This window comes from Barbus barbus, assembly GCF_936440315.1.
Source record: "Barbus barbus genome assembly, chromosome: 3".
NCBI classification, from domain to species: Eukaryota; Metazoa; Chordata; class Actinopteri; order Cypriniformes; family Cyprinidae; genus Barbus; species Barbus barbus.
The window spans coordinates 22,275,710-22,300,933 of NC_136731.1; the positions used below are offsets into that span (position 1 = coordinate 22,275,710).

The 25,224-nt window shown below is 43.5% G+C and overlaps 1 protein-coding gene across 3 annotated transcripts in view; it reads right to left on the reverse strand.

The window, feature by feature from the left end:
* gcgra (glucagon receptor a) overlaps positions 1-10,038 on the reverse strand; it is a 67,108-nt gene extending 57,070 nt beyond the window's left edge. For 2 of the 3 annotated variants that reach the window (XM_079379913.1, XM_079379916.1), the window contains exon 1: positions 9,816-10,038. The gene's annotated coding sequence lies outside the window, so the exon portion shown is untranslated. The remainder of the gene's footprint in view (positions 1-9,815) is intronic. The other variant, XM_079379914.1, reaches the window with a different exon arrangement.
* Positions 10,039-25,224: the final 15,186 nt, after the last annotated feature.

The following is a 25,224-nucleotide window of genomic DNA, read 5'->3' on the forward strand; positions in this document are numbered from 1 at the left end:
GGCAGAATTTACGTATAAATAAATGATACATTTTTATGATGTAGGCCGAAAATGAGTTTCATTCTAAATGTCAGATCAGAAAAGTAAATGATTTTATGATTTTAGACACTTTATCACCACAGCAAGATCTCGTGATGGACTTTTCCTGTTCTCTTTCCACACAGACAGCTACTCTCTCATGTCTCTTGGTGTTGTAATGATGTACAAGTCAGCATAAAACAAATACTGACCACACAGTCTGAACAAACAGATATGATTTTATTTTGGACTGTCATCCCAAAAGATCAGATTTGAAAAACAAATCGGAACTGGGTGCAATATGAACAAAGCACAGTGAATACAACTATGACATTTTTCTTTGCCTCAAATGCTCTTTCTGTTTGGCATACTGCAATGGAAAAATGTGCAGAGTCTAGACAAAAAGCATGGTACAGAGGATGCAATCTTCCCCTCTACAGTACTCTTTGCTCTGTCACCTGATTTGGTCCTATGATTCAGCAGACAGGGAAAGATCCTTTTAAAACATCCTCTTTGCTGCCTTAAATGGGAAAACTTATTCAATTTTTAATACAGTAGCACATGAAGCGGAGTAAACTGTTGTGCTAAATGACTGGGAGCAATGAGCAAACTACTTTCACAAGGGTAAAAAACAACAATAAAAATCACTGTGCTAAAAACACACATATTACAGACTTAATGTGATGCTTCCCACCTCACAATGTGATATATCAGCCCATGGCATCTAAACTAGAGGCACGGATATTGATTAACGCATGAACTATTCTTATAGTTTCCCCAAGCAGTGTGTTTTCCACACTTTGCATCATTCCTTCACTGGTAGTGAACAAATCTTATAAATAAATGATTCTTATTCACATCCATGCAGACTGTTAAGTCCCTATTTAAGAGTCTGAATAAAGGTTGAATACAGCAAAGCAAAGTCAAGCAAAGTCTGCTGAGTTCCCTTCCAGGAACGTCGAGCTGCGTCGGAAGACGCTATGGGAACGCCATCAACGTAACCGACGCTCTGAATATCGTCTACACCTAGTCCGATAGAAGGGCGAGGCGTCACGGGCGGGGTGACGTCACGACCAGGAGGCATATAAGCACGTGAGGCAGAGCCCGCGTCTCACGGTGACCGTCTCCCCTCGGTGCTCTCCGGGGATTTGTCTGTTAACCCTGCAGTTCCAGGGCACGGCAGGTCCCAGCGAGTGTTTTTTTCTCAGAATTCCCCGCCGGTAGTGACTGCGGGCCTGAGAAACTCGCCTCAGTTGCCAGAGACCGCGTCTCCCTCCGAAGCTCCGCAGCGAGACAGCGGTCTGGCCATTTCTCTGACACCAGAGGTCAGTTTCGAGAGCCTGATTCCCTTAGTAGATCATTGGGCAGTGAGCTGCCGAATGCGTCTCTTTGGGCCCTGCCTGGCAGGGTCTGGTTCGTTCAGAGGTCCTGACGGGCGAGCCCCAGGACTGCGGAGGACGACCCCTACTGGGGTGGAGCGGCTTACACCGCGGCACACGGTGACCGTCTCCCCTCGGTGTCCTCCGGGGATCTGTCTGTCAACCCTGCAGTTCCAGGGCACAGTAGGTCCCAGCGAGTGCTGTTCTCAGAGTCCCCCGCCAGTTGTGACTGCGGGTCTGAGAAACTCGCCTCAAGTGCCAGAGACCGCGTCTTCCTCCGGAGAGCCGCAGCAAGACAGTGGTCTGGCCATATCTCTGACACCAGAGGTCAGTCTCGAGAGACTGATTCCCTTAGTAGATCATCTAGTGGCTTGGCAGCGGCTGCCAGATGTGTCTCTATGGGTCCTGCGGACGGTAGAGCATGGTTATTCCATCAGTTCGATGGGCCACCTCCGCCGTTCAACGGGGTTTGCGTGACTACGATCCGCCCCGAGCAGGCTCTGGTTCTGGAACAAGAAGTCGAGAATTTAGTAAGGAAGAAAGCCATCGAGTTGGTTCCTCCTCACGAGACTCGCGCCGGCTTCTACAGCCGATACTTCATTGTTCCAAAGAAGGATGGGAGGGCTGAGGCCCATATTGGATCGGCGAGCTCTGAACCGCTCAGTCAGAAAGCTGAAGTTCAAGATGCTTACAATCAGGCAGATTGTATCTCAGATCAGGTCCGAGGACTGATTTGTCTCGATAGATCTCAATGATGCCTATTTCCATATATCCATCCTTCCCTCTCACAGGAAGTTCCTGAGGTTCGCTTTCGGGGGCAAAGCGTATCAGTATCAGGTTCTTCCTTTCGGCCTAGCACTCTCACCCCGCACTTTCACCAAGTGTGTGGATGCGGCACTGGTCCCGTTGCGACTACAGGGCATCCGCATACTCAATTACATCGTTGGCGGTTCGGCATCGAGATGTCGTTCTCGCCCACATGAGAGAGTTGGGGTTGAGACTCAACGCCAAGAAAAGTGTGCTTTCTCCAGTTCAGAGAACCACTTATCTAGGCGTGGTGTGGGATTTGACCACGATGCAGGCGTGTTTGACCCCTGCTCGGATCAAGTCGATTCTCACGGCAGTCAAGAGAGTGCGTCAAGGCCAGCCATTCCCTGTCAAGCAGTTTCAGAGGCTGCTAGGGCTTATGGCAGCAGCGTCCAGCGTGATTCCTTCTGGCCTGCTGTACATGAGGCCCCTACAGTGGTGGCTCAAGAACAGGGGGGTCTCCTTGAGGGGAGACTCGCTCCGCGCTGTCAAAGTGTCACGCCGTGGTTTCCGTGCCTTAGACATGTGGAGGGACCCTCAATTCTTGGTTCAGGGCCCGGTGCTGGGAGCTCCGTGTCGCCGCGTCTCGCTAGCGACGGACGCATCCCTCACCGGTTGGGGTGCGGTCATGAGTGGCCACCCTGCCCGCGGTCTGTGGAGTCGACGCCACCAATCGTGGCATATCAACCAGCTAGAGATCCTTGCTGTGTTCCGTGCGCTCAAGCACTTCCTCCCGGACCTGAGAGATCACCACGTGCTGGTCCGCACCGACAGCACGGCAGTGGTCTCTTACATCGACCACCAAGGAGGTCTGCGGTCGCGCCCCTTGTAGAAGCTGGTACACCAGACCCTTGTGTGGTCCCAGGGCCAGCTCCGATCACTGAGAGTTGTGCACATTCCTGGGCATCTCAATGTGGGAGCAGACGTTCTGTCGAGACAGGGGCTGAGGCCCGGGGAATGGATGCTTCACCCAGGTGTGGTAAAGCAGATTTGGAAGGTTTTTGGCCAGGCACAGGTGGACCTTTTCGCCACTCGAGAGTCAGCGCAATGTCCCCTCTGGTTCTCTCTAGCTCCTCCAGCTCCTCTGGGACTGGACGCTATGGTACAGACGTTGAGACCGCTCCGTCCGTACACCTTCCCCCCGATCGCTCTGCTCCCGGGAGTTCTGGCGAGAGTGCGCCGGGACGAGGTCAGTCTACCGTTGGTAGCGCCGTTCTGGCCGGGCCGAGTATGGTTCTCGGACCTGATTTCTCTCCTCGACGGCACCCCGTGGCAGGTACCGATCAGGAGAGATCTCCTCTCACAGGCCGGGGGCACTATCGTGCACCCCCGCCCGGAGCTATGGAAGCTGTGGGTATGGCCTCTGAAGGGGCGCAACTCATAGCTTCCGGTCTGTTAACCGAGGTTGTCGAGACCCTCCTTCAATCCAGAGCTCCCTCTACGAGGAAACTGTACGCCTTGAAGTGGAAACTCTTTCACTTCCTGGTGCGGGGACCGCCAGCTCGACCCAGTCAACTGCCCGATTGGCGCAGTTCTGGAGTTCCTGCAGGCCCGTTTCTCCGCAGGGTTAACCCACTCCACTGTTAAGGTCTACGTGGCAGCTATCTCTTCGTACTTATCGGTGGCCAGCCAGTGGGCAGACACCCCCTAGTTACACGTTTCCTCCTGTGCGCTGAGGCTGAGGCCTCCTGTACGATCACGTCCCCACGTGGGACCTGGCTGCGGTTCTGAGGTTCGGTGCAGAGCACCTTGAGCCTATCGAGGAGATAACCGATGGACTCCTCACCATCAAGATCGTCTTCTTGCTGGCCATCACTTCTCTGAGGAGGGTGTGTGGCCTTCAGGCCCTGTCTGCGGCCCCTTCGATGTTGACTGTGCGCCCGGTTTGGCGAAAGTCTTTCTCTACCCCTGTGCGGGGTACGTTCCGAAGGTTCCAACGGTCATACCACAGCCGGTCGTACTCCAGGCCTCTGCCCTCCACCCTTCGGGGAGCCCGGCCAGGAGAGGCACAACTGTATGTGTCCAGTGTGAGCACTGGGCACGTACATCCACAGGGCTGCCCTGTGGTAGGTGGATGCTGTCAATCTTGCCTACGAGGCCTCTGGGCTTGCCCATCCGGTGGGAGTCAGAGAGCACTCAACCAGAGGTATGGCGGCCTTCAAGGCCTTTTTGGACAGATGTACCGATCAGGGCATCTGCGACGCTGCTGGGTAGTCCACGCCCCTGACTTCGCCAGGTTACGACCTCGACATCCGAGCCACTACAGGCTCTTCTGTCCTCTTGGCCTGACATCAGGCAGGGACTTGTCAGTCTGGCGGCGTTGGTATAGCGTTCCCATAGCGTCTTCCGACGCAGCTCGACGTTCCTGGAAGGGAACGACCCAGGTTACGTATGTAACCCAGGTTCCCTGAAGGGAACGAGAGCTGCGTCTCGCAGCCATACTTCCGGTATCCCTGCCAGCGCTTGCTTCATGACATGAAGCTGACGCGGGCTCTGCCTCACGTGCTTATATGCCTCCTGGTCGTGACGTCACCCCGCCCGTGACGCCTCGCCCTTCTATCGGACTAGGTGTAGACGATATTCAGAGCGTCGGTTACGCTGATGGCGTTCCCATAGCGTCTTCCGACGCAGCTCTCGTTCCCTTCAGGGAACCTGGGTTACATACATAACCTGGGTCGATTTTCTACACCTAAAATAGTTTTTTTTTTTTTTAACCCCACAGTGCAGCTTCACGCCACAATTACCTTGAACTGCTACCAAACGACCATTACACACAAAGTTAATTAATTCAAATCATCAGTAATTTAAAAATATATGTTTATGCCTAATTTTAAGATTTATGCATTTGAAAGTATTTGATTGTAATCCAAATAGATGAAACATTTTTAACATAAACTTTTAAACTTAATATGATGCATGTTTGTCAGTCATACATAAACGAAATAGGTAAGATTTCTGTAATAGCACCAATAAACTGAATACATTTTCAATACCAGGTTGTCAGACCTCTGTCGTGTGTGTCATGTGTTCCTGCCTCTTGTGCCCTTATTTCGTTTGTTTCCTGTCCTCGTTTCATGTCATTAGTAGTTTATTCTTGTCCAGCCCTATTTTCCTTGATTATGAGTATTTTAAGTCCTGTCTGTGTAGTGCCATTTCGTCTGGTCTACTCGTTACTCCCCGGTGTTTGATGTCTGTGTTTGCCTTTCCTTGTCCTGCCCTGTCTTCAGTAAAGTATGTTATTTGAGTTACGATGTGTTCCTTGTTCCTCCCTGCTGTGTGCACCGTGACAGAAGACCAGACCTATACAGTAAGCGTTGTCCCTTCACTTTGTTTTGTTTTGTCCAAGTTTTTCTAGTGTTTGTTTTGTGTTTTGCCCGCCGTTCGCAGAAGGTGAGGCCGCCGTCCGCGGATCACCGAGCCCGCCGTTCGCAGGAGGTGAGGCCGCCGTCCGCGGATCATCGAGCCCGCCGTTCGCCACTGCTGAGTCAAGCCCGCCGGATCGCCGCTGACTCATGCCCGCCGTTCGCGGGGTATGACGCCGCCGTCCGCGGCTCACCGTCCCCGCCGTTCGCGGGAGATCACGCCGCCGTTTGCGGGGTATCACGCCGCCGTCCGCAGCCCCTCTAGTTGTTGTTTCGCGGGGAAGGCCAACCCGCCGTCCGCGGTCACTCGGCCCGTCGCCGGTTGTGGCTTCCTCCAGCCCACCAGTCCCCGCCGTTGTGATGGTCTGCCGCCGTGGTTGTCGTGGCAGCCGGCTGCCGCCGGATTGACCAGTGGCCAAGGTCTTTTTAACTTTCCATTTAGTTTGGTCCCGGGACCCTGATACCCCCGAGCTGCCCCATAGAAATATTTTTTTTGGGGGGGGGGGGGGGGGGGGGGGGGGTAGAAGGGTTCCGGCCGGAGTGGCCGGGCCGAGGAACGAGGCCATGGAGACCTCCTGCCATGGCCTCCTGAGCTCCCTGCTCCACCTCGGCCTTCGGCTGTCTGTTTCGCGCTGGAGGCCCCATCCGGTGTATGTTTCTGTGTGTGTCCTGAGGGTTATGTCAGACCTCTGTCGTGTGTGTCATGTGTTCCTGCCTCATGTGCCCTTATTTGGTTTGTTTCCTGTCCTCGTTTCATGTCATTAGTAGTTTATTCTTGTCCAGCCCTGTTTTCCTTGATTATGCTGAGTATTTTAAGTCCTGTCTGTTTAGTGCCATTTCGTCTGGTCTACTCGTTACTCCCCGGTGTTTGATGTCTGTGTTTGCCTCTCCTTGTCCTGCCCTGTCTTCAGTAAAGTATGTTATTTGAGTTACGACGTGTTCCTTGTTCCTCCCTGCTGTGTGCACCGTGACACAGGTTTAAATAATTATCATAATTTATTTTAGTCTAATACATTTTATCTAACTATATTGCTTGTTCTACAGCTAGCCATATTTTAACTGTTTATATGTTTTAGCTGAGAATAAATTTAACTGTTTGAACAATTGTATGAAGTGCATTTTGAAATGATGATCATTTAAATCAAACAGTTCATCTCAAATAGTTAATAATGCCATGGCCTTTTTGAATGCAGAAATCGTACCTGTTTCTTACTCATTTAATTTATGCATGACTGAGAATATGCATTACAAGTTTATTAATTTGTTAAAACTGTGTAATCCAAATGGATGGAAATGTAATATGCAATCCAAATACATGACTCTTAAATTTAGGCCTAAATATTTGAGTGCACAAAATGCAACCGATTTTCATGTTGTGCAACTAAATTTTTGCATGCCCAACGATTAGCGTTGCCTTATGTCAAACTCATGTCTTATGTCTCTCAAGTTGGACACCAATAACAGTACAGTACCGAACAGATTATGTGCATGGTGGGCTTGTTTACTGGTGTTTTGTCTCCTGCTACTGTCTGTAGGACTTGGTTGCACTAGTGCCATCGCTCACATGTGTTAATCCGAAGCCCTGGTTTACATTTGGCTTTTGGAACTTGTTTGGATGTGATTCGATAAAACACATTTGTTAATTTGTGTGTGCATGTTCTCTCCAAACATGAATGTTCTCTAAATTAGGCAAGGTCAAGAAAATAAAAATGGCTTCTATGCCCATGAAAAAAGAAGGTGCCATAAGGGTATGGGGAGAAGTTTATGAACATATTGAGGACAACCGGAAGACCCCAGTTACACACATTACCATCATTAGACCACATAGGAGACTTCATGTTCAGCTGACAAAAAGTGATGCAAATGCAAGACATAACTTGTCTTCAAGGTCTATAATAAGCAAAATCCATGACAAACTAGGCCTGTTTGCCTCAGGGCTATGTTGAGGTCTGGATTTCAGTGAGAAGGGAAAATAAGTGAAACAACACGAAATCATTGTGTCACATACTATCACTATCCCAGCATGTGAATTTAAATAAGATGTAAATTACTGAAAATAATTCTAGCATAGTATGCCTTAAGGTTTATACCCTGTGAACCCAAAGACCTTTTCTCTAGTACTTAAATGCTTGTTATGAAATACTATCTTGTCTTGTAACAGCTTCTATGTGATGCTGTAGCCAACAGAAGAACCTGTAAATGTCTGAATGCCTCAGATGGTTGACAGACACTTCAGGTCTCCTCAAGCATTAAAACAGTCTGGATGGGTTTATGTTTCCACTGCAAACATAGTAAACGTGTTCACGCTTCATAGATAATTCAGAGGGTTTTTTTTAACAGGTACAAGGACAAAGCAGATGCTGAGTCCAGATACACATCTTTGATGTAGAAGCAACGAGTGTTGCCAGCTTGGCATGGTTATCCACTCAATTAAGCTGATTTTGATAAAAAAAAAACTATAATACCTGGAAAGAGCTATCCATTAGCATTCCCATTCATCTTAATGGCAGTTGCTTGGTTGGTGCATACAGCCCAAGAAGAACTCAAACTGGATGCTGCCATCTTTTCTTTGTATGACGCCATAGAGTACAATGTAAATCACAATGAAAGTGGGTTCAGAGTGACTGCATTACTTTTAGGACAATGTGCAGATGTTTCACACAAAACACATCATTCTAAATGGATGAGTAATAGGCTAAATAAAAAATAAAATCAAGTACAAAAAAATAAAATGTTGCAACAGCACAAATGCAAAAATTTATGAAAGTGGCACATTGTGGTACAGCCAATTTTTAAGGAGGTTTACAAAGCTGTCTGTAACAGACACTGAGTAGCAGTGTGTACACAGGAAACAAAGGTTTTGAATTGTCACATTTGAACTGTCCTTCAGTTCATTTCACACTGTTTATAACGTTCCAAAAAAGCTAATTAAAAATATGAAGGCTTGTGGAGTCTTGTGCTTTGGTGGGTGTCACGCAAAGCTTGAGGCTTTGACTTCTTTTGGAACTATTTTCATTCACTGAGAAAAAATATGTAAGGCAAAACTGTCTTAAATGTAAATTATTCATTGTCTTGTTAAAAGAACTGTCTTCTAAAAGTATCACTTCAGATGTGATTTCCTGCTTCTGGACCATAGGCTCTATTTTAGTCTAAATAGTGGTGCATCATTTAGGCTAATGTGTTGCAATCAGACATATGAAGGAGAGATAAACACGTTTTAGACAGTTCATATAAATAAATAAATAAATCCAGTTGTGTGAAGTCAGCGTGACCAAAATAACAAGCGACCAGAAGAAATGAACAACAAACACCAACATAACCAACTATAAACCTAACTGTGAAAACTTCTGTGTTGACTGACAACAACCTACTGTTTCCGATTAGGTTCCGAACAGCTAGAATAAAGGTTACAATAAGTAAGCATATGCGAGTAAATGATCAGCTAAAACCTATCGATACATTTGAACCACAAAGGGATTACTGCCCAGTGTTAAAAGGCAATGAAAGAAACATTACACTATTACCTAAATGTTACAATAAGCAAATATGTTATCTGACTCAATTTATGGATGCATAAAATGTCAAAAACTGGCTTGTCAGTAGCCTAAGTCCTGTCAGTTCTCGTGCCACGCGCGCGAGGAGAGAAAACAGAATTGTCAGGACTCAGTTTAAACTGTGGAAATCACTACAAGATAATAGGCTAGTAGTGTTTAAACTATGCTCTTTCTATAAACCACTATAAAATAAAATGTCTTGACTTTCCTTTGGCGTAAATTTAAATGCAGAATACAAAATAGACTTCTTACTATTCGCCTTTGTAAGACATGACGCATACAAAAAACTACAACAACAAAAAAAGATTTCTGGAAATATTATTTTATAGCTTTGTCTGTAGTAGCTCTGCATATGTTTACATAGCGTGCTGTTTTTGTCCTCACAAACTCCTGCATTGACAAGATTGAGGTTAAGCAATCGGACAACTTGTTTTTAAGAGTTGTCTTTCGGAGTGACCAGTATAAAGCTAAATATTTACTTTACTTATTTTCTCCACCAAAATAGTGCTTATGTCAATTACATAATATCCTATTATGATGATCCTCAGAATAAATGTCGCTTTTACCTAACTTCCCTTTTCCACTTAAACACGAAAAAGAGATGCAAATTGTTTAGCTTCACTATTCAAAGTGGGGGGGGGGGGGTCAACTTCTTGCAAAGATTACACTAAAGAAATAAATCAAAAGTGTTTTACCTTTTGCTCGTTTTATTCCGCGAAAGTCCCCAATCTGCGATCCACAAGCGGGCATCTTCAGAGGAACTCAACTGAGTCCCAGTGCAGAGGATTTAACTCGTAATCCAATCCTGGATGGATTGATGCGAGATGAAGCCTTCTGCGACTATCAGCCTGCGCTTCAGATTTGGCGTGACTGGTGTGTGCTGAGGGACACTCATGAGTTTCAGTGCACGACCACAATGAAGAGCTCAATGTGAAGCTGTCTGCATCATCAGCCTGACGTCAACACTCAGCCCAGTGACCACTGCTAACTGCATTATACAATTAACTAAACGACAGCGCTAATTACAGTCAATAGAGTGAGAATAATCTAAAACTAATGCAAGTTTTATGTAAAAGTAACGTCCAAACCTCTGCAAATACTTACTGAAAATTACATTACTTATTTATATTAGCCTACTTCGGCCAGTAGCCTGTCCACTATAACATCTGTTTATTTTAAGCTGCAGGCTATAGAGGAGAATGAGGCAGATCAGTCACGCTTTTTACTCATGATTATTTTACTTTGATTTATCTACTTCACAAATGTTGCTGGTATTGTTAAAAAAAAATACTCCAGTCAGTATTTCTTAAGCTAGACTTTAAAGTTAATTCACATACAGGACACGCGATTTGGCAACCTAAAAGTTATTGAATATTTGCACCAATATTGCCCAAGGAAAAGATACAGTTCACTGTGAACGTGTCCCAATAACGGTGCATGTTTAAATGGGATAGCCGAAGTTGTCACATTGGAACCTGCCAATAAACAGCTTTTTTTTTCTTTTTTTCTCAGCAACATTAAACAATTCTGAAACAATACTGTTGAAGAAAGAGGATGACTATGCCAACAAAAATATCAAACTATTTTCTGGCTTACAGAAACTGTTAGGCCTACTGTAAATATTACACTGTATTAAATTAAAACCTGACATTTATGAAAAATGCCCTTGTCCTGAGAACTCAATGTTTGTAAATGATATAGCTGACTTATTTAAATCTCAGTGTGCCTTTATCCAACAGTGTTATCAGTACTAAGATATTTTATTTTTAGAAGAGAAAACACTTGTGTTACTTGTGTAATAGACTTTTGACTCAAACTTTATATTACTGAGATGTTCCGTCATACTAAAGCTTTAATGAAACTGATTGGTCTCCATTTTAAAATATGATAATCTGTATGACTGATGCCTACATAAAAAATCTCTCCATTTAGGGACCTAATAAAATGCAGGCAGTGCTGTAATTTATATACAGTGTGATGGCACATTCATAATCCTATAATGTCTTCTGCATGTAAACATCATGTTCTTCAACCTAAAGATTAGGGCACTATCACAAAATCATCATGCGTCAAACACGCCGTGAATGAGATCGTCTCGGTTACGTACGTAACCCTCGTTCCCTGAGGGAGGGAACGGAGACGTTATGTCGTGACGACATTAGGGGATTTACTTGGAAGCCCCAATCATCTCTGACTTAAGAGAAAACGCCAATGAATATTGGCTAGTGGATTTTGCATACCTGAGCCACTCCCCGTGCATACGGGTATAAAAGGGCGACAGGTGCATCCACTCATCAGGTTTTTCCGCTGAGGAGCCGAGAACGTGTCCCTGGCAACCAGCGATGATTCAGGATTGTGGCATGGGGACATAACGTCTCCGTTCCCTCCATCAGGGAACGAGGGTTATGTACGTAACCGAGACGTTCCCTATCTGTTGGTCACTATACGAGTTATGTCGTGACGACATTAGGGGTCCTATGGAAAGCGCCACAACCTGAACCCCGTCACGACCTTGTGGCATGCAGATGTTGACAAGCTAGCGCGTGACAGACAAATGCCATGCGAAGGTCGCAACCTTCCCATCGCCCCAGCGCAAATTCGCTAACCTGGGTGCCCGCAGGGACCACTGAGTACATTGCTGCTGGAGATAGCCAAGCCGCTGTTCCTTACCCCAAGAAGTCGGAAGGGATTTCGACCTTCCATGAAAGATGCTTCAAGTCTTTCCTGTTTGTTGTACAGCTTGGCAGTACCGACGGGGAAGCGAGCCTTCCGGAGAAGGGCGCTACGGAGGCCACATCCTGCCCGAAGGGAGGTGGAGACACTGATATGGGCTGGCCCAGGCCTGGGGCAGTACTACATACGACTGGACCCTGGGGCAGATCCTACCTAGGAGTAGGGAGGAGGGCTGCCAGCAGGGCCTGACAGAGCTCTGTCAAAGGGAAGACACGGGTTTACCGTGAGGGAAACCGTACCGTGGACGAATACACGTGTGGGATTACCCGAAGGGAATCAGGCCATACGGACACCTAGCCGAGTACAGGGGCTGACCGGAGACCCGGGCGAGCTAGCACCAGTACTGGGCCTGGCGTCAGACTGCTCCGCCCAGTCTGACTGCCGCGGGTGCTGGAGGAACTCCACCAGGGTTCGCTGTCCGGGGAACTGAACTGGAGGAGAAAGCAGGCGCTCGTATCCCCTGGTGAGGGGGAATGGCGCAGCAAGCGTGACACCGGCCAGCTCTTCCTGCCACTTACCTGTTACCCAACACACGGGAAGAAACTGGCTCAACGCGGAGACTGTAAAATCTCGCGAAGGTGTTCGGTGTCGCCCAGCCCGCAGCTCTACAGATGTCTGCCAGAGAGGCGCCGTGCGCCAGCGCATAGGAGGAGGCAACACTCCGTGTAGAGTGAGCCCTCACCCCGAGGGGGCACGGCTCGCCTTGGGATTGGTACGCCAAGGCGATGGCATCCACTATCCAGTGGGCCAACCTCTGCTTGGAGACATCCTTCCCTTTCTGCTGACCTCCGTGGCAGACAAAGAGCTGCTCAGAGCTTTTGAAGCTCCGGGTGCGGTCCACGTATATGCGTAGAGCTCTTATGGGACACAGCAATGCCAAGGCCAGGTCTGCCTCCTCCGAGGGCAGTGCTTGCAGGTTCACCACCTGATCGCGGAAGGGTGTGGTGGAAACCTTAGGCCCGTATCCAGGCCGGGGTCTCAGGACAATGTGAGAGTAGTCCGGCCCAATACGGGTGGGCCAATACGGCGCAACCAGCAGGACCTGCTCCTCGTCCTCCCTGACCTTACACAGGGTCTGTGCGAGTAGGCTCACTGGGGGAAACGCATACTTGAGCAGAGCCCGAGGCCAGCTGTGTGCCAGCTGCGCCAAACCTTCATCCTCAGAGGACGATTGCCCATCCCCCGATGCCACGATCGACATCTAATCCTCTATCGGCACGCCGAATGAAAATGCTGGGCACGCCGTAAGACGGCACAGCAGAATCACCGGGGAGCCGCACAGAACAGCTGCTGCAGGAGGAGTGAAAGGTCCGTGGGGACTGGCCCGGCGGAAAGGCTCTCACTGTAACCCTCAGATCGCCCAAAGCACTAGCCGATGGTTCTCTGCTCGTCGCAGAGAAGCCAGCGCGGGTAGTGACAGAGGGAGCCCCTCCCATCCCCGCGAGAAGAGAGAGGCGCGATCGCAGCGCTGCCATGGTTACATGCTCAATGAACGCATAAAGTGAAGTGAAGTGACATTCAGCCAAGTATGGTGACCCATACTCGGAATTCGTGCTCTGCATTTAACCCATCCAACGTGCACACACACAGCAGTGAACACACACACACCGTGAACATACACCCGGAGCAGTGGGCAGCCATTTTATGCTGCAGCGCCCGGGGAGCAGTTTGGGGGTTCGGTGCCTTGCTCAAGAGCACCTCAGTCGTGGTATTGAGGGTGGAGAGTACGCTGTACATTCACTCCCCCCACCTACAATCCCTGCCGGCCGGAGACTCGAACCCGCAACCTTTGGATTAAAAGTCAGACTCTCTAACCATTAGGCCACGACTTCCCCCTAAACCATCCACGAACGCAGCTTCAGCGTGCTGGAAGCCCAGACACTGAAGACCGCTGTTCGCACCGTGACGCCAACCAGAACAGCTTCCAGACAGATGATGAATGGCTTTGTGGAGATCAAACGTTCATCCACTCGGCTCCGAAGCAAAAATCTGATGAGTGGATGCACCTGTCGCCCTTTTATACCCGTATGCACGGGGAGTGGCTCAGGTATGCAAAATCCACCAGCCAATATTCATTGGTGTTTTCTCTTAAATCAGAGATGATTGGGGCTTCCAAATAAATCCCCTAATGTCATCACGACATAACTCGTAGTGACCGACAGATAGGGAACCACTGCTGTGCTGTGTCTGTGGAAATCTGCTCCCCTCTGCTGTGTAATTTATTGTTGTGTGTGAAGGATTTCTGGGAGGTCCATCATTACACTCAACGCCTCACACAGAGCAATTGCAATGTCTACGCTTAATCACAATGAAATGTTGAAATACCATTAGCAGTATTGTTTCTTCAAAGGCTGTTCAAGTTGTTGTTTTTTTTGCACAAAAGCTAAATGACAGGAGCCTTTAAAGGAATAGTTTGTGTGTGTGTGTGTGTGTGTGTGTGTGTGTACATGTTTTTGTGGTTTATGAGGACACAAATTTGTATAATGACATGGGTATGACAGAGGTATTACAATATGAAGGTGGTTTATGAGGACACTGCCTATGTCCCCGTAATTCAAAAGGCTTAAAAAACATACTAAATGGTGTTTTTTTGAAAATCTAAAAATACACAAAGTCTCCTGTGAGGGCTAAGTTTAGGTGTAGGGTAGGTGTAGGGCAATAGCACACACAGTTTGTTCAGTATAAAAACCATAAACCACAAAAACCAACATGTGTGTGTGTGTATATATAAGTGTGTGTGTGTGTATATATATATGTGTGTGTATGTATATATGTGTGTATGTATATGTGTGTGTGTGTGTGTTTGTGTGTATACAGTTTAATTTTGGGTCTGTATTAAATAAAAAATTATAAATTAATACCTTTATTTAGCAAAGACAAAAATTTAACCGCAAATACATTCATAAAAAAGGTTTCTATATCAAAATGCTGTTCAGCAAGGGTTTTCTTTAAGTTTAACTTGATGTGTCCTACTAAAATAACTAAAACAAAATATATATATAATTAAAATACATAGACATTAAAAAGACATACCAAATTAACTAAAATCAAAGTGAAAACAGAAAATAACAACAAAAAACATTCAAACTATTAATAAAAACCATGATATTAAACTATTTTTCATCCTGAAAAAAAGTATCACAGTTTCCACAAAACTATTAATCAGCACAACTGTTTTCAACATTGATAATGATAAGAAAAGTTTCTTGAGCAGCAAATCAACATATCAGATCAGAAGGATCATGTGACACTGGAGACTGGAGTCATGAGGGATCAATTATATTTAAAACATTTAAATGATAATAACAAAAACTTACTTTAAATGTTCACAATATTTATACATTTTTAGTAATATTTCACATTTTGTATTTCCCCTAGAAACACAAAAGGAGAATTTTTGAAGAATCTTTACAGTTAGAGATTTAGCACCAACTTTAACCAAGGACATGGGGTAGGGGCGGGGCTATCTGTTTGTTTGACCAATGGCAGATGGGAAAAGTTAAGAAAAAAAAAAAATTGGCAGTGCTTGTTACATATAACTACACAACATGGAAAAAGAGCTTTGTTAAAGGGATAGTTCCCACAAAAAATGGAAATTCTGTCATTAATTATCCTCGTGTCGTTCTAAACCTGTAAGACCTTCGTTCATCTTCAGAACACAAATTAAGATATGTTTGATGAAATCCGAGAGCTCTCTGACCCTCCATAGTCAGCAGGGGTACTACCACAATCAAGGTCCAGAAAGGTAGTAAGAAAATCGTTAAAAAGGTCCATGCGATATCAGTGGTTCAACTGTAATTTTATAAAGCTACGTGGATACTTTGTGTGCAAAGAAAACTAAAATAACTATTCAACAATTCTTCTCCTCCGCCTCAGCCTAGGGAGCCATTTTGGAGAGCATCACGACACCTGCGAGTCCTTTTCCTTTTTATTTTTAAATAATGTTATTTTATCTAAATCATTTCAACAAAAATATCTTAATTTGTGTTCCGAAAATGAACAAAGGTCTTACAGGTTTGGAACGACATGAGGGTGAGTAATTCATGATATAATTTCCATTTTGGGTGAACTATCCCTTTTCTTCAACCGATTCTTCAACTGTTCTCCTTTCGCTTTCCATGGATAACTAACAGCACACAGGTCTGGAACAACAGAAGGATGAGTAAATAATGACATAAGTTTTATTTCTGGGTGACGTATCCCTTTAAAGTATGAATGATTGTAGAGGAAGAACTCGACCAGACACTCCCCTCCAACAGTTCTTCCTTTAACTTCACTGTCCTGAATAACAGCCTCTTCATAACGCTCCCCAGACTCCACTCAACCTTAACGCCGTCCTTCAGCTTCAATCCACTCACGTGTAGAATCGTGATCCTCTGCTTACAGTGACACTGTGGTAACTGTCTCTGTGTGGGAGTCATCAGGCCCACGGATGCATCTGTTAGTGAGTGCCACTGAAATGCCAAGCATAAATAAATACCGCTGTCATGGGTTATTGACCCCATGATGAGTGACTAGCCTACTAGGGAAGTATTAATAATTAGCAAGCAAGCAAGTTAATTTGAGAGGAGAGGCTGCGTCTCAGTTCAAGTGATTAAAACAGATGATTAAAGGTCTTGGTTTTGAGGAAGACTGCAGCTTTAGAGGCTGAAATATTCATAATCTTTTATATGTTCAGGGATTATGTTGAAGCATATGGTTTCACTTTATGAAGGTTTTTTTCTGTTTAAACGGGGAAAATGCAGTAGATAATAGAGTCATCACTTTTTTTGGCGATGTATTGAAATTTGTATTTTTTAAATAGTTTTTCTGAGTGTTCGCTGTTGTTGTCATCAGCAGCGGATTTTATAAAGCAGCGACATGCTCACGCAGACACACACATCCATTTTTCTTTCGCTCATTTGATCCAAGCATTTATCTACTGACCCAAAAAATACTGAAACAGATGCAAGTATGGTGTTATCAAATAAAACACTTGTTTGAGCTCTTGAATTGATCAAACTGAATTTTGACACCCAAAATTCACTGTTTAAGCATATTTTATGCAGATAAACATGTCATTGAAATTGATGTTACAATTAACTTGCCTCATTTGTTTGTTGACATTTAGGCAGAAAATACTTTTTTTTTTTTGCATATTCTCTTTGTCGATAACAAAACAGCGCAAAAACTGAATGGAAACTTGATTATTGATGTTTTGATAAAGCTTGACCTTCAGACCAATAACAAAAACAAAAACATCACATAACTGCATATCCAAACTTGTTCAATTATGTCATATTTGAGCATGAAGTTTCTGATATTGCTCCACAAAGGAAAGTTACAAATTAACCTCATTTTATATAATTTTCCTTGTTTTTATTGCTGTGATAATTTTCTATTCTTAACTGTTTTAAATTCATTTTAAATCAATTTTATATCATTTTAAAAGTTTAAACAGAAGGCTGAAGTAAGTGCTGTGATGGTAAAGATAATGTGGGCAAAGAAAGGCAAGTCTGTTGGTTAATCAATTTAAAGTAGGACCTCTGAGTTCTATTTGTTTGGTTTCTGGTTAGGGACTGTCTGTAAGCGGAGGGAGTGTGGGAGGGGGAGAGTGATGGACTCACTCAGATATAAGTGAGGGACACCAGCAAGGCAAGGCAAGGCAAGTTTATTTATATAGCACATTTCATACACAGTGGTAATTCAAAGTGCTTTACATAAAAGAAAGTAAAATAGACATTAAAAATCAATAAAAACATGGATATAAAAATAATAAAAACAAGGAATTTTAAAATGATATAGAAATTGATTTAAAATAAATTTAAAGAAAATGATTATACATAAAATTCATTGCAGTCAGTTCGGACATATAGCACAGTGCTCATTCAACAAATGCACAGTTAAACAGATGAGTTAAATGTGGCTAATGTTTTAGCACATCTGATCTCTTCTGGAAGCTTGTTCCAACTGCGGGCCGCATAATAGCTAAAAGCAGACTCCCCTTGTTTTGTGTGAACCCTTGGTATTTCTAACTGACTCGATCCTAATGATCTGAGTGGTCTATTTGGTTTATATTCAGTGAGCATATCAGCAATATATTTAGGTCCTAGGCCATTGAGTGACTTATAAACAAGTAAAAGTACTTTAAAATCAATCCTAAATGTAACTGGAAGCCAGTGTAAAGACCTGAGGACTGGTGTGATATGCTCAGATTTTCTGGTTCTAGTCAGAATCCTGGCAGCAGTGTTCTGGATGAGCTGCAGTTGTCTAATGGTCTTCTTGGGAAGGCCGGTGAGGAGACCATTACAGTAATCCACCCTGCTGGTGATAAAGGCATGAACAAGTTTCTCCAAGTCTTGACTGGAAACAAAACATCTAATTCTTGCAATGTTTTTGAGATGATATTATGCTGATTATTACATTGCTTTGACATGACTACTGAAACTAAGGTCTGTCTCCAGAATCACCCCAAGATTTCTGACTTGATTTTTAGTTGTTTGACCCCTAGAGTCAAGGTATGCATTCACCTTGAGAACTTCATCTTTGTTTCCAAATGCAATGATTTCAGTTTTCTCCTTGTTTAACTGAAGGAAGTTATGGCACATCCAACTGTTAATTTCGTCAATGCATTGGCAGAGGGAGTCAATGGGGCTGTAGTCATTTGGAGATAAGGCTAGGTAAATCTGGGTATCATCAGCATAGCTGTGATAGGCAATTTGGTTCTTTCTCATTATCTGACTTAGTAGGAGCATATACAGGTTAAACAAGAGCGGTGCAAGAATTGAGCCTTGTGGGACTCCACATGTCATGGCCGTCCACTTAGACTTATGCTCTCCTATACTCACATAATAACCTCTCCCTTCTAAGTATGACCTGAACCATTTGAGTGCCATCCCAGAAAGCCCGACCCAGTTTTCCAGTCTCTCTAGAAGTATGTTATGATCGACAGTGTCAAACGCAGCACTAAGATCTAGTAGTACCAGCACTGATATTTTTCCAGAATCAGAATTGAGGCGAATATCATTTATTATCTTAATGAGTGCTGTCTCTGTGCTGTGATGTGCTCGGAAACCAGATTGAAAATTGTCCATGTATCCATTTGAGTTGAAGTAGTTGTTCAGCTGATTAAAAACTACCTTTTCAATAATCTTACCTATGAAAGGAAGATTTGATATGGGTCTATAGTTGCTCAACATGGTGTTATCAAGATTGCGCTTTTTCAGAAAGGGCTTAACAACTGCAGTTTTAAGGGAGTTTGGAAAAGTCCCAGAAAGAAGTGAGGTGTTCACCACTTCTAAACAGCTTCTAAACAGTTAAGCACATTTTTGAAAAAGGATGTGGTAAGTGTGTCAAGATAGCAGGTTGAAGATTTAAGGTGCTGTACTATTTCTTCCAAAATTTTGTTATCAATGTTTTTAAAAACACACATAGTCACTTCTTTTTGAATACAGCAGAAGAATAGCTAGAAGGGAGGTTCTAGTCGTAAATTGCTCTACCAACTCTAAATTCCTACCATTACAGACAGGGGCACGCCCCGAGTTTTAGCGAATAGGTCAGATATGATGGTCAAAGTAAGTAGGGGGTGAAGTAGCAGAATAGTTAGGTGTTTTGGAAGGTTTTTTTCCCCCCGCTCACTTAGTGCGGAAGAGATCGAGCAAAGCTTGAGAATATTTGTTTTTAAGTTTCTTGTCTTTGTTATTATTATTAAAAAAAAATTTCAATATTATTATTATTTTTTATTGACTATTTTACTTTCTTTCATGTAAAGCACTTTGAATTACCATTGTGTATGAAATGTGCTATATAAATAAACTTGCCTTGCCTTGCCTAATTAATATTCATGAGCTAAATCTTTTGCATTGCTGTGACATTGGCTGGCTACACTTCTCAAAACACAGTGAGTCAAATGCACTACAGAATAACAAAAAAGATCGGCAAAACTTCAAAAGGCATATTTTTTCTTACCAAGGATGACTACATGCTCCTGTTCACTGTGAACTCTGTCCTAATACAAAGTTCATTGCCCCACTTTGAAGATAAGCATTAGTGAGGCAAACTGCTCTTTCTGAACAACACATGTCACTGGTTATCCATTCAGCGTTTTGTTCAAACTTTAAAGAGCAAGAATGGTTAGCCCACCCAAAAATGTCTATTGTCCAGCTATAATTAATTTCCCCCCACAGTTATATTATATATTAGGAAGCTGTCAACATTTCGGCTGCTAAAAAGTTCGGAGTCAAAAGTCCAATAACAAAAATGTTTGTTTTTCACTAGCGGTGGATTTGGTTTCATGCCCAGTAGGGGTACTCACAAGAGGTCAAAGTGTTTAATGAAATGTTCAGTAGCTTTTTATAGTCAGGTGCAGTCAAGTTTTCAAAAATATACATTCCCCAAGAAACAGTGTGACAGCTAGTGCCAATCTCCCTTGTATAATATATATATATATATATATATATATATTTTTTTTTTTTTTTTTCACACATCTCAGGAGGGATTTTGTCCCACTCCTCTTTGCAGATCCTCTCCAAGTCAAGGTTTCGAGGCTAATGTTTGGCAACCTTCAGCTCCCTCCACAGATTTTCTATGGGATAAAGGTCTGGAGACTGGCTATAGGCCACTCCAGGACCGTAATGTGCTTCTTCTTGAGCCACTCCTTTGTTGCCTTGGCAGTGTGTTTTTGGTCATTGTCATGCTGGAATACCCATCCACGACCCATTTTCAATGCCTTGGCTTCAATGCCCTGGCCCTGACGGTACATGGCCCTGTCCATCGTCCCTTTGATGCGGTGCAGTTGTCCTGTCCGCTTAGCAGAAAAACAGCCCCAAAACATAATGTTTGTCAGTGGGGATGGTGTTCTTGGGGTCATAGGCAGCATTCCTCCTTCTCCAAACACGGCGAGTTGAGTTGATGCCAAAGAGTTCGATTTTGGTCTCATCTGACCACAACACTTTCACCCAGTTGCCTTCAGACGGGCCTGTACATGTGCTTTCTTGAGCAGGGGCGGGCGCTGCAGGATTTCAGTCCTTCACGGCGTAGTGTGTTACCAATTGTTTTCTTGGTAACTATGGTCCCATCTGCCTGAAATCATTGACAAGATCCTCCCGTGTAGTTCTGGGCTGATTCCTCACTTTTCTCATGATCATTGAAACTCCCGAGGTGTGATCTTGCATGGAGCCCCAGTCTGGGGGAGATTGACAGTTATTTTGTGTTTCTTCCATTTCTTCCTTCTCACCAAGCTGCTTGGCGGTGGTCTTGTAGCCCATTCCAGCCTTGTGTAGGTTACCATTAGCTAGATATAAATTAAGAGTTGTTGTTTTGTATGTACAGATGCTCTCTGTTGTGTTTAATATTTATTATAAAAAAGTATGACTTGTAATAAAAGTACAACTTCGATTAATATTTATGTTGTTAAAATAACATTCTGTTCATTGTCTTCTGGTTTATTTAGCTACTTTTCAGCACATAAAGTATGCCGCTTAATACTTTAACCCCCGGTTTCTTGTTTCACAGACAAGGCTTAAGCCTAGTCCTTGTCTAAAATGTAAATCTGAGCTATTTCAACGGAAAGAAACTTGCAATGTCTTAAAACATGTCAGTGCCTTTGTTTTGTCTTAAGATGAACACCAGTAATGTTTTTTCTAAGGCATGTTTATAAAAAAAAATCACTTAAATGTCCTAATTGAAGGCTTAATCCTGGTTTAGTGTAAGCCCTATCTGTGAAACCGGGCCTAAGACTTTGAATGTTAAAGTGAAAATTAACACCTGACCACTGTTGTAAGTTTGCAACTGTTACTATTAAAAATCACAGACGGCTAAAAACATGCAGGCAGACAATGGTATGATGTAAGCAACACAGCTACAACAAACAAAACTGATAATGGGTGTGTTAGATTTATAGTGTGTGAATAATCAAGCTTTGACAATAACCAGTCATATTGGCGGCACCAAGGGGCCCCCAAATAAAATTCTGCTTGGGGCCCCATAAAGGCTTGGGCCGGCCCTGCCTAAATGGTACATATTAGTATCGTTTGGAAGGGTACCGCCCCAGTGGCAGCCTTTGTACCTTATTTTCTGAAAGTATTTATGTGAAAGATACCATGTCATATGTGGTATGGTGATTATTACATTTCAAGGTTAAAAAATGGCTAAAAAAAGGCTAAAAGATTTTGGTAGTTTAAGTAGATTAGAATGATAAAATATGTAAATATATGGTTAGAAGTTGTAAAATATACAGGCAACAATGTGCCATCCTGTAATACATGAATTTCTGGCTACCACAGCTGCTGATTTTATTTACCATAAATTGAACAGGATATTTTTAACAAGGCGCTTGTGTTAATCAAGCAGGAAAACTATTACTGGCAAATGAACTTTTACGCTCTAAGAAAAGTCAATAATATTTCTCTCTTGTCCAATATTTTGGATAAACTCTGAATTTCAGCCAACGTTAACAGTAGTTGAGTGAGAACTGGCTATTCCCTGAGGTGTATTTTCTGGCAGGTCCAGCTGTCCACACTCCCATGCACACCAAAGCCAGCAGTGAACTGTGAAAAAATGTGACTTCTCTCAGGCCTGATAAAAAGCTACTGGAGCCGTAAAACTGAGCGTGACATTGACCGACTACAACTGATAAGCCACTCTCGGATCAAGGTGTCAGTAAATGAATGTCTTCTGTTTTTTTAAAGGATTACAGAGTTCTTCAAACTGACAGCGGGGGTTAAAGTACGAGATTCCTCATAAATGGCGCTGAGTAGTTCCAGAGTCTGAGCTAAAAGTCCAGAACTACACCAGTTTCTCTGAAAGTACATCATCAGGTCTGAGCCATTAAGGATATTATGCTCAGTTCTGAAAGAAAAGCTTTTTAAATTGGATAAATGCTTCTTCCAAAGTCTTCCAGAGATGTATCAAATTGCTGAGGGCTTTTCAGTCATTCCCTAGAATAGGCAGATTAATCTACAATGTTCTTAGAAACGAGAGAGCCTTTTTCAAAGGAAAGTGTGTTGCAATAGCAGCCAGGTAGATGATATAAATGCAATTTTCAGACACATTGGTAATGAAGACATTATCATTGCTCTTGTGTCCAACTTTGTTGTACACATAAGACATGTACAGTAGAACAAGGCTCAAGTACCACATGAAAAATGAAGCTGCACTATTAAAAACAAAGCTTACAAATGTGAAGTGAAGTGACATACTGCCAAGTATGGTGACCCATACTCGGAATTCGTGCTCTGCATTTAACCCATCCAACATGCACACACACAGCAGTGAACACACACACACCGTGAACACACACCCAGAGCAGTGGGCAGCCATTTATGCTGCGGCGCCCGGGGAGCAGTTGGGGGTTCGGTGCCTTGCTCAAGGGCACCTCAGTCGTGGTATGTGGGGTTTCGCAATGATCCTTTAGAAGAACCATTTTGGGTTCCCCAAAGAACCTTTCAGCGAACAGTGCTTAAAAGAACCAATCTTTCATAATGTGAAGAACATTTTATAGAACATTTTCACTATAAAGAACCTTTTGTGGAATGGAAAGATTCCGTGGATGATAAAAGTTCTTAATTTATTCAATAATGCCAATAAAGAACATTTATTTGTCAAATGTTATGGGGTGGATGTAAACTTTTGCATGTCAAAAACAAAGTGTTATCCTGTCAAATGCATGAATAGCATCTGTAAAAGGCATTAGAGTACCGAGGTGTGTGAGATAAGCTAATTTGAATCTGTTTAAAAGCAGGTTCAAATCAGCACAGCGTGAAGTAAATTGAATTTGTCGTACATACACTATATTGCCAAAAGTATTGGGTCACCCCCTTCTAATGAACGTGTTTGACTACTTTAGTAATTTCCATGAGTACAAATCTTAATGTTTAAGCATATAATGATATTCTAGGGAATTGTGTGCTTCTAATTTTATAGCAACAGTTTGGACAGGACCCTTTTCTATTCTAACATGACAGTGCCTCTGTGTATAAGTCACGGTTCAAAAAGACATGATTGATTGAGTCAGTGTGGAAGATCTTGACTGGTCTGCAGAAAGCCAAGTCCTGATCCCAGCTGAAATCCTCTGGTGTGACTTTAAATGCAGACCTTGAGCTAAAAACTCATCACCAAACACCAATGACTTGTATAGACACTATAAGGACAAAAGTGTTGGGACACCCCCTTCTTTAGAACTGAAAAAGACACTAACAAAACTGTGCCAACAAAGATGGAGACATAATTCATGCATTTAAAAATTGTATTTCCATCTCTGTTGCAACAGTTTTGGACGTATCTAAAATGACAGTACCCTTATGTATAAGTCATTGGTGTTTGGTGATGAGTTTATGGCTCAAGGTCTTAAACTCATCTTGACTGGTCTGCAGAAAGCCAAGTCCTGATCCCAGCTGAACTCCTCTGGTGTACCTTTATATGCAATAAAGTCACACCAGATGAGTTCAGCTGGGATCAGGACTTGGCTTTCTGCAGACCAGTCAAGATCTTCCACACTGACTCAATCAATCATGTCTTTATGAACCGTGACTTATACACAGAGGCACTGTCATGTTAGAATAGAAAAGGGTCCTGTCCAAACTGTTGCTATAAAATTAGAAACACACAACTATGGTCACAATGATCTTTTTTAGTTCTGGCACTGTAATGGAAGTGTAAGTGGCTCAGATTGTCCAAACAGATGGTAAAATACAGAGATAAGAGGTCTCTAGAAGAATGAAAAATAAGTGAATTCTATTAAGTGACTAAGTGCTGCAACTCAATGACTCTAGAGTTGTATTTATAAAGCATATACCAAGTTCCCCTGAGAAATTCACCTCCTGTGGCGAGAAAGATAACAGGATATACTGGTCTTCATTATGTTCTTCCATTGCAAATTTGAAAGGTGCTGCCAGGGAGAGCTACTGTACAGAGCCAATGCAAATGCCATCCAAGCAGGTCTCGAACAGATCTACAATTCACTAAAAACACAATATATTGATTCTTTGTTTGGAAACGGCACAATGTTTTGTGCATTGGGCCAAAAAGTTACAAAATGAAGGCAAGCTGAAAGTGATTTCGGACATTTTCTCTCTTCAAAACCCTTCACTGCAATGACATGTGAACCAATCTGACAGGCAGAAAACTGTCCGTTTCTGTCCAGGATAAAGTTTTTAGGACACGCATTTCAGTGATATCTGTCTGGTAGTGGGGATTACATTAGGAAAATTAATTAATTTAAAGCACTTTGGAGGCAGTAAAAATATGCCTCTACAGGCATTCATTTTCTTGCCTTGTTGCCTTGAGAATGCCAATAAAGAGAAAAGCACAAAAGCCAAGTGTTGGCCAGACATCACTTTTTAATACCTCAAGGAAGCCTGAATAGTGCCAACTGAAAGTTAATAAAAAGGAGCC